The 13,782-nt window shown below is 44.3% G+C and overlaps 1 long non-coding RNA gene across 1 annotated transcript; it reads left to right on the top strand.

The window, feature by feature from the left end:
• The first annotated feature begins 1,303 nt into the window (after positions 1 to 1,303).
• LOC105002173 lies at positions 1,304 to 3,790 on the top strand. The gene is made up of 3 exons (XR_826923.1): positions 1,304 to 2,073; positions 2,250 to 2,313; positions 2,735 to 3,790. It is a non-coding gene; the product is annotated as an uncharacterized LOC105002173 (long non-coding RNA).
• Positions 3,791 to 13,782: the final 9,992 nt, after the last annotated feature.

Raw genomic sequence — 13,782 nt, 5'->3', positions numbered from 1 at the left:
CAGGAGGGGGCAGAGCCGCTCCGAGTCCCGGCCGCCGCGAGCCCGCGGGTCCCGCCGCCCGAGCGCCCTCTCCAAACCTTGCGGGCGTCGCGGAGTCGCGGAGCGGCGAGAGAGTGAGCCCAGAGGAAAGCGGGGAGGAAGAAAAAAAAACACCCCCGAAAAGACGAGCCCCCTTTTTGGAGTTGCCCAATATGGCGGTGGAAGGGAGGCTGACGAAGGAGAAGATGATTGACACCGCGAGTCTATTTAAACAGAGGAGGAGATCATTGGTCGCGGCGCCGGGAGCCGCCCCGCCGAGGCTGGCGAGCGCGGCCTTAAGGTGGCCCCGCCGCGCCTCCCCGCCTCCCGGGCGCGCCGCCGCCGCCACCGCCGCCGCCGAGCGCGCGGCCGGGACCCGGGGCTGGTCGCGTGACTGCGGGAGGCGCACGTCTTGCCAGCAGACCTGCTCCGGCTGGCCTAGGAGAAATTACAAATAAGACAAACAAGCTCGCCAAACGGCCGGGGAGCCGGGGAGGGGCCTGGGCAGCGGTGCCGGCCGGCGGGTGTTCCGATCCCGGGCGCTGCGCACCTCCCCGGCTCCTCGCTCGGGAAAGCCGGGGAGAGCTCCAAGGTGCTCGGCCGCCAGTGGTGGTACCCATGGCTGGCGATCTTGTTTTCCCCGCACTCGCCGAGCGGGGGATGGGGGGATGCAGTGTGGGAGCTGGGCCCCCTAGCTGGGCTCTCCCCCGGGGGCCCCCAATCGCTCACACGGCGGGGGAGGCGGGGAGCCCCTCGGCCTGGGTGCCTTAAGCTGGGGGTGAGCAGTGGTTAGTTCACCCTTAACCTAGAAGTCTTTGCTATTTCTAGGGGAGGCTAGGGGCTTAGGGGAGAAGCCTAGGAGGACGTCTTTCTACAAATTACCCTTGAATAGATGCAGTCTTAATCATGTATTCTGAACCCAAGGTCTCCCTCAATAAAAAATAAGAAAGGATTGCAAGATCAAAAAGTCAACTGGTCTCTCAAGCCCCTAATAAACTTTGTAGCTGTCTCAGACACTTTTAGTTTAAAAAAAAAAAAAAAGAAAGAAAAAACGAGGTTAAACCCCTGGCCAGGTTCTTGCCTCCCAAGTACAGATCACTGACGCGGGCTGCGTGTGGGAACTCGTCTCCTCTTTGTATTTTTCAATTCTTTGCCGGGTTGTAGCAGTTTCCTCTACCTGAGTCCAGCCGCCAAACACAACAGCTTCTTCCTTCCTCCACCCTTCTCTCCTACCAAACTCAGCTTCTTGGAACCCACCCAGAACACCATTCAGATGCAAGTGAGTGACGCTTTTAAAGGGCGGCGGGTCTTCTAGGAGTGAAAGGAATCGGAAAGTCCGGGTTGCGAAGTGATTTCTAAAGCAACCACAACCGTGTCCTCACGTCTGAGATTGTTCGGTTGGTCAGAAAGTTCGTTCGGATTTTTCCAGGAGATCCTACGGAAAAGCCCAAACGAGCTTTTTGGTCAACCCAGTATTTCGGCATTTCTCTGCTCCCTTTTGCAACTTGAAATTTACCTAACAGTGTGCTCCTGAGCAAGGTGATGGAAGTTAAAACAGGATGCACAGGCTGTTACATCTGAAACAAAGGGTCTTTAACTGCCCTCCCTATCCTCCTTTTGTTCTGGAACAAAGTTACACATTTTACTGGAAAGTAATCTCCGGTTCTAACAGTGCCCAACAGCAATTGTGCACTACAGTTTTCTTAGGCATTTATGCTACAGGTGAGTTTGACATTTAACTTGTTTTCTTAACCCACATAGTATTTGCCCACTTTGTGTGCCTGCCTTGCTTCAGACACTCCAGAATGTAGGAGTTAGGAGGAACCTTGGAAACCCTGTGGTTCAACCTTGTCTTTTAACCAGTGAGGAAACTGAGACTCAAGAGAGGTTTCTCTGGGTATCACCCAGAGTGATTCTCCTGTCTATAGTCTGCAGGTCCTCCTCTCCTATAAATGATTCAAAATGGCTCCTTCTCATGCTCTGGGCTGCTTGCAGCTGTTTTCTTGATGTGGCCTGTGGTCCCTGATATTTAAATACGACTGTCACTGGCCTTTGGTATGACCTTGCACTTAATATGACTAAAATGCAGATTCCAAAAGGGCAGGGTGAGACCCAGAGAGCAGCAAGAGAGGCAGTGCTTTCAAAGGCCGGACTTCCTACCTGATGGAGAGAAAATATTTCACCTGGCATCTAAGTAAAAGGTCTCATCTTCTTTCTTTCTTTTATTTTAGGTCGAATGCCCCCACTTAACTTACTGAATTGGAGAAGATGGAGAAGAGGGAAAGAAAAATTAGGGTAGGTCTCAATACCATAATTTATACCCTACTCCTGAAATTATAGATTATTGTTGTTGAAATCTTTACACAGTTGTTGGACTACACCAAAATTCTGTATTCTATATGAGCATAAATTCAGATGCATAAGTACACAGCTACCATATCTATGTAAATGGAGACATCCTAGAGTATTACACCTTGCCACAGATGTTGGATTTTATTCGTGGAATTAATATCTTCCAGAAAAGTTAAAAATGGATTTTTCATCCCCTACGCACCCTGAATATTTCTTTAACTAGTATGTAGGACCACCATTTTGTCGCTTTGTTAATCTTGAAAACCAAACGAGTCACGGTGACGCCACCTTAAGACGTCTGGCTGCCAGCAGAAAGGCTGTGCTTACTCCGACCTTGCTATGATCTAAAGTGTTTTGTTTACAGTCAAGGCACCGTAGAACTGCGGGGCAAATAGTGAGAGGGCAGGCGTGCGCTGTAGTAGCGACGAAGCGTGAAAAAAATACGACGGAGTCCCCGAGGGAAGAGAACCCGGAGCTGTGAGCGCCATCCTCCTGTGGACAGTAGGCGGCGGCTTTAAAAACTGAGCCCGGGAGAAGAATTTCCAATAAACAGCCTAAAGGCGGAGCCTGGGAGAAGACAGAAAGTTACACTCGCGCTGCTCTGATAAAGGGGGTTCGGCTGCCCCCAAGCCCCAGAATCTCGTCCTGGGTGATGTTTTTGTTGTCAGTTTCACTCTTGGTAGTCTTCTCCTTAGAGCTGAGAAGTGGCTCATAAGCCACCCAAGATTTGTGTGTGTCCTTTAACAGCTTAGGAGAGAGACGAAGACCAAAATTACTTAAAGGAAAACACCTGTGTGGTAGCCGAATGTCCCGGCGGGGCGGCTCAGCAAGCTCGCCTCCCAGGTGCAGTTCCTCGCAGGGGGGAAGTCAGGCAGCCCCCAAAACTTCTGCGAAGGCGCACGCTTCCTGGCCCCATTGCCCCTCCCACCTCGAGCACACGATTTTAATCCTTCCTCGAGGATGTTTACGGTGAGGCGACGCTCGCTCAATTTCACTATGCTCCTAAACCGACACATTTTTAGAGTTTGGAAATTTCACAGTCTGTTTCTGACCCTTTTAATTCAATTTAATAAATACTTACTGAGCATTTTCTATTAATTAGCTTATTCTTTCTTTCTACAAATATTTACTGAGTGCCTTGATATCCGAGACTCTGGGAATACAGAGGTAAACAAGCAGATTTACACTAGGATGACGGCTTACACTCTAGTAGGGGGAGAGGAGACAGAAAATACACAGTGATACATGGGTGAAATAAACATACCGCGGAAGGAAATGATACATGCTATGGAGAATAACAAGAGGAGGGGGAAAGAGAGTGTTGTGAGGTTCCAGTGTGACTAGTGTGGTCCAGGAAGGCTTCATGGAGAGAGTGCCCTTGGAGAGATGCTCTGAGGACTCCAGAGAGAGCAGCCATGTAGTGTCCCCATAAAGGGAACAGCAGAGGACTTCCCTGGTGGTCCAGTGGTTAAGACTTCTCCTTCCAATGCAGGGGGTGGGGGTTCCATCGTTGTGGGAGAGCTAAGATCCTACATGCCTCCTGACCAAAAAAAAATAAACAACAAAACACTAAAACATAGAAGCAATATTGTAACAAATTCAAAAGACTTAATTTTTTTTTTTTTTAATGGAGGATGGAGAGGAACAGCAAACACAAAAGTTCTGAAGTGTGATTTTGTCTTCAAGGAACAAAGGGGAGAGAGGAGGGAGTAACAGCAGCAACATCTGCTCAAACAAAGCGAGGTAGGCCTATGCAGGGTTTTAATCCATGACTGAATGACAGGAGAGGCCACTGAAGCAGTAGGAGGTTCTAAGCACTGGAATGATGTCCTCTCACCATGGGTAAGGTATTCCCCAAGGTGGTATTCTCAGCAGTGTGGAGAATGAAAGGATGAGGAAGTCACAATTCTTGCCTTTTAGGGAGTATTCATCCTAGAGGGCTTCCCTGGTGGCTCAGATGGTAAAGAATCTGCCTGCAATGCAGGGGATTGGGGTTCAATTTCTGGGTCAGGAAGATCCCTTGGAGAAGGGATGGCTACCCACTCCAGTATTCTTCCTTGGAGAATCCCAAGGACAGAGAATCCTGGAGGGCTACTGTCCATGGGGCTGCAAAGAGTCAGACACAACTGAGCGACTAACACTTTCGTCTTAGATAAGGAGACCACCGTCTCCATAGATAGAAAGCAGAATATGGAAGAACTGTGTTCAAAGATGGAGTACAAAGGAGAGAGAAAGAGGAAGCTGTCAAGGAGGTGATATGAGTCAGATCTTGAAGAATGAGAAAGTGCCCTTGGAGAAATGCTTTGAGGACTCCAGAGAGACCATAAAAATTATAAAGATGTATTGGCAGGGGTGGTAATTGGGGGTTGGGATCAGACAGTGACAGGCATGGGGGTGACATGCTAGTGAAAAAGTCTGCTTTATTCAGTAAGCAAAGGAGCTTTTGGTGAAGAGAATAACATGATCACTGTTCAAACATGTCTCCTGACCAAGAACAAGCCTGTGCTCTGAGAAACAGAGTCTAGGGACGGAGCCAAATGAAAGGTGGGTGGACAATCCCATTATGGCCTTAATCGAAAGGGAACTGAGTTTTGCACAGAGCACAAATGTGAGGCAATAGGGTAGAAGCATGAGCCACGAGACCAGAGAAAAAGGGCTTGGAACAGAGAACAGGAGGCTGTCTGGTGTGAGCTACTGAGTGACAAAGGCATAGCTGCAGATACTTTGTATGCAGTGATCACCGCCTTGACCAGGAGTGGAGGTAACAGTTAAGGGACCCAAGCTGCATAATGTGGAGTCCAGAAATGGAGACACAGATGTAGAGAACAAACTAACAAGGGGGTGGAGGGGTGGGATTGACATATATACACTATTGATACCATGTATAAAATAGGTAACTAATGAGAACCTACCTATAGCTTCAGGAACCCTACTCAGTGTTCTGTGGTGACCTAAATGGGAAGGAAATCCAAAAAAGAGGGGATATATATATATATATGTAGCTGATTCAGTTTGCTGTACAGTTGAAGACAACATTGTAAAGCAACTATACACCAATAAAATTTTTTAAGTTATTTATTTGGCTGCGCAGGGTCTCAGTTGTGATACTAGGGAATCTTTGATCTTTAGTTGGAATCCTCAGGATCTAGTTCTCTGACCAGAGATTGAACCCGGGCCCTCTGCACTGGGAGCATGGAGTCTTAGCCCAAGGACCACCAAGGAAGTACCTCTAATAAGAATTAATTAAAACAATATAGGACTATGTGCTCCCAATGCAAGGGGCCCAGGTTCAATCCCTGGTCAGGGAACTAGACCCCAAATGCCACAACTAACAGTTTGTATACCACAACTGAAAGATCTCTTGTGCCACAACTAATTGATTTGGTGCAGGCAAATCAATACATGTTTTTTTATTAATTAAAAAAATTAAAGGGCCCCAAGCTGTCTTGGACAGTCAGATGTTTGGGTTCAGAAATGGCATCTGACAGCAGAGTCTAGGGTGGTTGTGATGAGCATGGAGGCACTGACATAGGGAGGTGACTTTCAAGGCTGATTGCAGTTGCCCAAGCAAGAGCTGTGTGTGTGCCAAGTCGCTTCAGTCGTGTACAGCTCTTTGTGACCCTATGGGCTGTAGCCCACGAGGCTCTTCTGTTCTGGGATTCTGCAGGCAAGAATATTGAAGTGGGCTGCCATGCCCTCCTCCAGGGGATCTTCCTAACCCAGGGACTGAACCCGCGTCTCTTGCATCTCCTGCACTGGCAGGTGGATTCTTTACCACTAGTGCCACCTGGGCAGCCTAAGCAAGAGATACAAGGGCCTTAAGCTGTGGCGCAGAGGAAGGAATGGTAAACAAGGAATGAATGTGGGTTTGCTTAGGTAGTCAGAACAGATACAAGGGCTGGTGAAAGATGGAGAAATGGGGGATGACTTTAAGGGTAATTGAGAGAATGGTGCCATTAAATAAGAGAAGTAGCACAAAGGGAGGATGCAGCAGAAATGGCTTGCTGTCCACCAAATTCCATTCTCACCTTCTTCCTCAGTATCAGAATTGTAACCAGGCATACAGCTGCCCAGCTACGTTAAATTTCCCACCCTCCTTTGTAGTTGGATGTGGTCTAATGATAGGTATTTTCCAGCAGAATGTAGGAAAAAGTGATATGTGTCTTCCAGCCTAGTGTATAAAACCTATCACATGACCCCTCCCCTTCCGCTTCTCTCTCCCCACTCCCATGGACTGTTAAGGTGAATATCACTGCAACCTTGGAAGCCACACATTAAAGATGATAGAGCCACCATCAATGACTTGACCCAAGAGAAGAAAGCGAATTTCTACTTTGTCGAACCATGTTAGTTTGGGTCGATTTGTTATAACATTTTATAGTCAATCTTAACTAATACAGGAGGGCAGAAAGAGAAGGGGGGTGACAGAGGATGGAATGGTTGGATAGTATCACTGATTCAATGGATATGAGTTTGAGCAAACTCCAGAAGACAGTGAAGGACAGGGAAACCTGGTGTGGTGTGGTGCATGGGTCTCAAAAAGTCAGACATGACTTAGCGATTGAACAACAACAACAACTAATACAAATGGGAAAGTCTGGGAGATAAAGAATAGGGAAGATTGAGAATTTGATTTGTTACAGTCAGTATATATATTGAAATGAACTATATCCTTGAGGGAAAAAAGAATAAGAGGTTATGTTCCTTAAGAGGGTAACAAAGGGACTTCCCTGGTGGTCCAGTGGTTAAGAATCTGCCTGCCAATGCAGGGGACATGGGTTCAATCCCTGGTCTAGGAAGATCCCACAGGCCTGGGAGCAACTAGGACCATGCGCCACAACCACTGACCCTACGTGCTGCGACTACTGAAGCCCGCACGCCTAGAGCCCACGCTCGGCAACTAGAGAAAACCATCACGCAGCCATGGGGATTCAACCAAATAATTATAGTTAGTTTTTAAAAACAGGCATTATAATCCCCGCCCCACACAAAAATGGGTAACAGAGATAATATTGGAGACATGAATCTGACACGTAATGTAAAGGTATGGTGTGGTTGGCAGGACTCTCTGAGACCTGTCTGTATTTACAAATATGCCAAAAGTAATCATATGACCAGGTCAGATCCCACATAAAGTTTTCAGAAGTATGGGAAAAAGTATATGTGGAATGTTCTCCATATTTTTCATCACAGTTGACCTGTGCAACACTCTTTTCTTCACTGCCCCACACAACCTTCTCAGAGAGTTTGTTCCCTTAGCCTTTTCTGCTAAAGGATTATATGACATTGCTCCCATTTGCTTCTTGAAGATGACCAGAGAGGGGATAGTTGGTAGCTATCTGATTTGAACTTGGCAGACCAAATCCTCTCTCCTGGAAATTCGAAACCAGGTCTCAAAAACTTCAGTTAGTAAACTGTAAGTTAGAGATGCATAAGGTAATACAGATTCGGAATTGAAAGAGCAGTTTTAAGAAAGCTATCTTTGGCCCATATGTGATGGAGATGGAGATAAAGATTGCTTGCAGTGTCAGAAGAAAGAAAGGGACATTCAAAGAGAGGAGGAGGAGAGAGACTGTAGGTTTTCACATTTATTTATTTATTCATTTGGCTGTACTGGGTCTTCATTGCGGCATGAGGGATCTTTAGTTGTGGCATGTGGGCTCCCTGACCAAGGGTTGAACCCCGGGCTCCTTTGCATTAGCAATGCATAGTCTTAGCCACTGGCTCACCAGGGAGGTCCTGAGACCCCGGGTTTTAGAGAGACAAATAACACTGAGCACCCTAAACTCCCCAGTTTCTGGATCCTGCAACTCGGGAGGTCCAACTACATGGATTTCAGTTCCGTGGGACAGCCTGTGTTTGTAAAACAATTCCATTTTGCTCCAAGCTAGTTTGTTACTGGTTTCTATTAGTAGAACCCAAGACATCCCTGATTAATACTTTACATATTTGAAAGCAGCTTCTTTGATTTCATCACATTTGACCCTCATAAGACCACCATGGCAAGACAAATGCCATTATCCTCTCTTGCAGATGAGGCCCCGAGATTAAGAAGACTGAGTGTTCCGAAGCCACAGAAAGGTGCAGGCAAGGCGCTAGGACCAGTGTGCCTGCCCTTCGGAAGCTGAGTCCAGAGTCCACTGTGCTGACCCTTGTAGATGATGCAATGACTTAGTGAGTTTGTAAATTTTATCACTGAAGTTTCATTGGCTTAGTCTACCTACTGTTCATCAATAGAAGGTTCTGGAGAAAAGGAGATTCGAATTTCTAAAAAGAAAAATAGCATCTTTGAAAGAAACGACTCAAAAAAGGTTTAAAACTGAGCGAGGTCAGACTTTAGAGAAAAAAAAAATTCATGAGGTATTTTTAATTAGAGAAAAAATTCTCATTTTTAAGTAAAATATAGTAAGAAAATTCAGTATTGCTGATTTCATAAGAAGGGGAAATAGCAAACTCTGGTTTCACGACCTTAATTTCCATGATTGAAACATAAATGGACAACTTTCATGAGTAGAATATGGAATTTGGAACAAAAAACATATTCACCACCAACTCACCATTTTCTACTACATTCATTGAGAAGATATGAAGGAGAAAACCTCTCAATGACCATCTCAGTCTTCAGTTTGCACAAACTTACAGCTAAAAAAATACTGGAAAGTGCTCATTTTCTGTTCCTGACCACTCTCTGAATAACTGTTCACATGAATATTTGTTCATTCCTTCATTCATTAAATTTTTAATGAGCTCTTACCAGATGCCAGACCCTCTGGGGACATAGCAGAAAACAAAGACAGCCAAAGTCCTGCTTAATGGAATGGAGTTAATACTCAAGTGTGGAAGGCAGACGATACACAAATAAGTAAGCATAGCGTGTCATGCCATTAAAGGTGCTCAACTGGTGTCATTGAGGGTGCAGAGAGTAATGGAGACAGGTGCTATATTAGGAAGGACTCTCTGATTAAATGACATTTGAACAGAGACCTCAATGAAATGAGGGCATGGACTACATAATTTTCTGTGTTCCAGGCAGACGAAATAGCAAATCCAAGAGCCCCGAGGAATATGCCTGGGATGCTAAAGAACGATAAAGGGACTTGCAGGTTAGAGTATGTAGGGGCTGGGAGGTAGGAGATGAGATCAGAAAGAAACTAGAGCCCTGGATCATGTATACTTTACAAGATATGATAAAGACTTTCAATATTATTCCAATTGAGGTAAGCCATCTTTGAGTGGGGAGTTTTGATTTGACTTTGGCTAATTTTGATCACTTTGCTGTGTGGAAAGTTCTTCAAAGAAGCCTGAGAGAAGTAGGGAGACCATTGCAGTAATCCAAAGAGGTCGTGCTGATTCAGACCAGGGTGGTAGCAATGTATGTGGAAAAAAGTGTAGAGTTATGATATTTGGGTTTTAAAATTTTTATCTTATTTTTAGTTGGAGGATAATTATTTTACAATATTGTAAAATATTGTTTCTGCCATATATCAACATGAATCTGCCATAGGTATACATAGATCCTCACCCCACCCCCACCCACCTTGAGCCACCCACCCTCCTCCCTTCCTATCTCACCCCTCTAGTTTGTGACAGAGCACTGGCTTTGGGTTTCCTTCGTCATACAGCAAATTCCTACTGGCTGTTTAACATATGGTGATGTATATGTTTCCATGCTATTCTCTCAAATCACTCCCCCGCTCCTTCCACCACTATGTCCAAAAGTCTGTCCTTTATGTCTTTGTCTCCTTTGCTGCCCTGCAAATAGGATGGTCAGTACCATCTTTTTAGATTCTATATATATGCGTTAATATATGATATTTGTGTTTCTCTTTCTGACTTACTTCACTCTGTATAATAGGGTCTAGGTTCATCTACCTCTTTGGAACTGATTCAAATATGTTCCTTTTTATAGCTGAGTAATATTCCATTGTGTGTATGTATCACAACTTCTTTATCCATTCATCTGTCAATGGACAGATATGTTTTTAAAGATATAGCCAGCAAACTTTGCCAAATGATTGAAAATGTAGAGTGTATGGGAAAGAAGGGTCCGTAATGACCCCAAGGCTTTTTGGCCTAAGCAACTGAAGAAGGTTTGGCCATATACTGAAGTGGGGTTGACTGAGGGAGGAACAAATTTTGCTTCGAGTGTGCTAAGTGTGAGACAGACATGGGCATCTAAGTGGAAACATTGAGTAAGCAGTTGTATATATGAGTCTGGAAGTCAGGCGAGAGAGGTTTGTGTTGGAGAAACAAATTTGGAAATTTTCAGCATTTAGATCATATTAAAGCCTTGGGACTAAATAAGATCATGAAGGGAGTGAGTTTAGATAGAGAAGAGGCCTGAGCATTACAACCTTTAGAAATCAAAACAATGGGAAGTCTCTAAACAAGAGAATATAAAGGAGCCACTGATGGAGTGGAGGAGAGCCAAGAGAGAGGTGACTCAGAAGCCAAGTAAAACAAAATGTTTCAAGGACGAGAGAGATCAAATGGTTCAAATGTTGCTGGTAAGTCAAGTAAGATGAGGACTGAAAACTGACCATTGGATTTGGTCATGAAGGTCATTGGTGATCTTGATAAGAATAGTTCTGGCCAAGTGGAGGATATGAAAGCCTGGCAGGAGTGGACTAAAAGGTAAGTCGTGTAATGTCCCTGCGTGCTGTATACCCACATGAACAAAATATGCACGCATATACCTCATCTAAACAGAGAGTGGCTAGGTTCTAATAGCAGGAGGCCAGTGTGGCAGCAGGCCTGGGATGGGGCCTGGGCACCGGCAGATAGGGAGCTAAGCATGTAAAGAAGGTGCCACCCACTGACCACCTCTGCTTGTTTCTCTGTATGGTTTCACATTCTATCATTCCTTCAGTGTGTTTTCTTAACTTTCCAGAGAATTGTCATGTTGATAAATTACCTTAAACCTCTTGGAAAGGAATCGCTTTTGGAGGCTGTGCTAAGAGAATTAGCACTGAATGAGCTGTGCTTGCGAATCTCATATTTCACCCGGCTAATGTTCTGCTTAGAAAACCATCGCTTTATTGTAAATTCTTAGCATAATAAAAGGACATTGAGTTGTGTTTCTGTTCTTGACAAAAAGCCTTTTCTGACGTTGTCATAATGGTATTTTTCTCCGAACCTCAGTAATCTGCTTAAGATCTTCCTGTATCAGTGAACCAATTACATCTCTATATCTAATGCAATTTGCAATTTGTTGCCTTTTTCCTTAACTTGGGATTTGATTTTCTGACCTAAATGTTTCAGAGTGGTTTTCCATCTGGCTTCCTTCACCAGAGAAACAGAAACATCCAGAATAGTTAGGCCCTCTGTTGCCACATGAGGACAGAAGAGGGTAAGTAATAAGAATTCCCCCGCAGAGCATTCATGAAGCAGGAATGTAACTGACCTGCTGAGCTGTTTAAACAGCACAGGAGGGCAGCACAAGGCCAGAACTCTCGGCCCCAATCTGGCAAATATTCCAGACCATAACCATACTTACAGCCTACGTTTCTAAATGCAGACAGAAAAGTTTTAAACCCCACCAAATTTAACTGAACTGTAAATCTGCATAGACTCTACCTATTGAACGTTTTCAGATCATTTTCATACATTACTCACATAGTTTGAATTTAACGTTAATGTAGTTTATCACAGCAGAGTGTTTTTAATAATTGCGTGGTCAAAGTAAGTATTATAATCCTTAACAAGTGAGTAAGTAGAAATGAAGGAAAAAGGTGGGGACTTCCCTGGTGGTCCAGTGGCTAAAACTCTGCGCTCCCAATGCAGGGGGCCCGGGGTTTAATCCCTAGTCTGGGAACTAGATCCCACATACTACAACTGAGAGTTTGCATGTTGCAACTGAAGATCTGGTGTGCAGCAACAAAGACCAAAGATACCACGTGCAGCATTTAAGACCTGGCCAAGCCAAATAAGTAAATAAATACATATTTATAAAAAGATAAAACGTAATTTGTCTCTGGTCACATGCAATTGGTGAAAAATAATCCAAGTCTGATCCTTTTCCACTAAACTACTCTTCAGAAAGACACACCCCCATCCCTCTAAACACACATAGACATATACACTGCCTCCATGACATATTCACCTTGACTTCAGATATAAACATATGGCTTTCTTTTCCTCAGGATTGCTTTGGCAAGTCTGGGTCTTTTATGGTTTCATGTAAATTTTGAAATTATTTGTTCTAGTTCTGTGAAAAATGTCATGGATAACTTGATAGGGAATCACATTAAATCTGCAGATTGCTTTGGCTAGTACGGCCATTCTTAACAATATTAATTCTTTCAATCCAAGAGCATGAGACACTGGAGCAGACTTTTAATTTTGATGAAACTGCTTTCAATTGGAATCAAATGTCCTCAATGACCTACATGTCCAAGGAGAAAGCACATGTCCCAGGGTTAAAGGTTCTAAAGCAGCACTGTCTGGCAGAAATATGAGAAACATGTACAATTTTAAACTTTCAAGTAGCTATATTTTCAAAAAGTAAAGTAAAAAGAAACAGGTGAACTATTTCAACATATAATCAATACAAAAATTATTAATGAGATATTCAACATTATTTTTTCATAGCAAATTTGGAAAACTCAGCAGTGGCTACAGGACTGGAAAAGGTCAGTTTTCATTCCAATCCCAAAGAAAGGCAATGCCAAAGAATGCTCAAACTACTGCACAATTGCACTCATCTCACACGCTAGTAAAGTAATGCTCAAAATTCTCTAAGCCAGGCGTCAGCAATATGTGAACCGTGAACTTCCAGATGTTCAAGCTGGTTTTAGAAAAGGCAGAGGAACCAGAGATCAAATTGCCAACATCCGCTGGATCATCAAAAAGGGAAGAGAGTTCCAGAAAAACATCTACTTCTGCTTTATTGACTATGCCAAAGCCTTTGACTGTGTGGATCACAAGAAACTGTGGAAAATTCTGAGAGAGATGGGAATACCAGACCATCTGACCTGACTCTTGAGAAATCTGTATGCAGATCAGGAAGCAACAGTTAGAACTGGACATGGAACAACAGACTGGTACCAAATAGTAAAAGGAGTATGTCAAAGCTGTATATTGTCACCCTGCTTATTTAACTTCTATGCAGAGTACATCATGAGGAATGCTGGACTGGAAGAAGCACAAGCTGGAATCAAGATTGCCGGGAGAAATATCAGTAACCTCAGATATGCAGATGACACCACCCTTATGGCAGAAAGTGAAGAGGAACTAAAAAGCCTCTTGATGAAAGTGAAAGAGGAGAGTGAAAAAGTTGGCTTAAAGCTCAACATTCAGAAAACGAAGATCATGGCATCTGGTCCCATCACTTCATGGGAAATAGATGGGGAAACAGTGGAAACAGTGTCAGACTTTATTTTTTGGGCTCCAAAATCACTGCAGATGGTGACT

This window comes from Bison bison, unplaced genomic scaffold (assembly GCF_000754665.1).
Source record: "Bison bison bison isolate TAMUID 2011002044 unplaced genomic scaffold, Bison_UMD1.0 scf7180017864390, whole genome shotgun sequence".
NCBI lineage: Eukaryota > Metazoa > Chordata > Mammalia > Artiodactyla > Bovidae > Bison > Bison bison.
The sequence above is the reverse complement of the archived record's forward strand: the minus strand, read 5'-3'. Positions and strand labels throughout refer to the sequence as shown.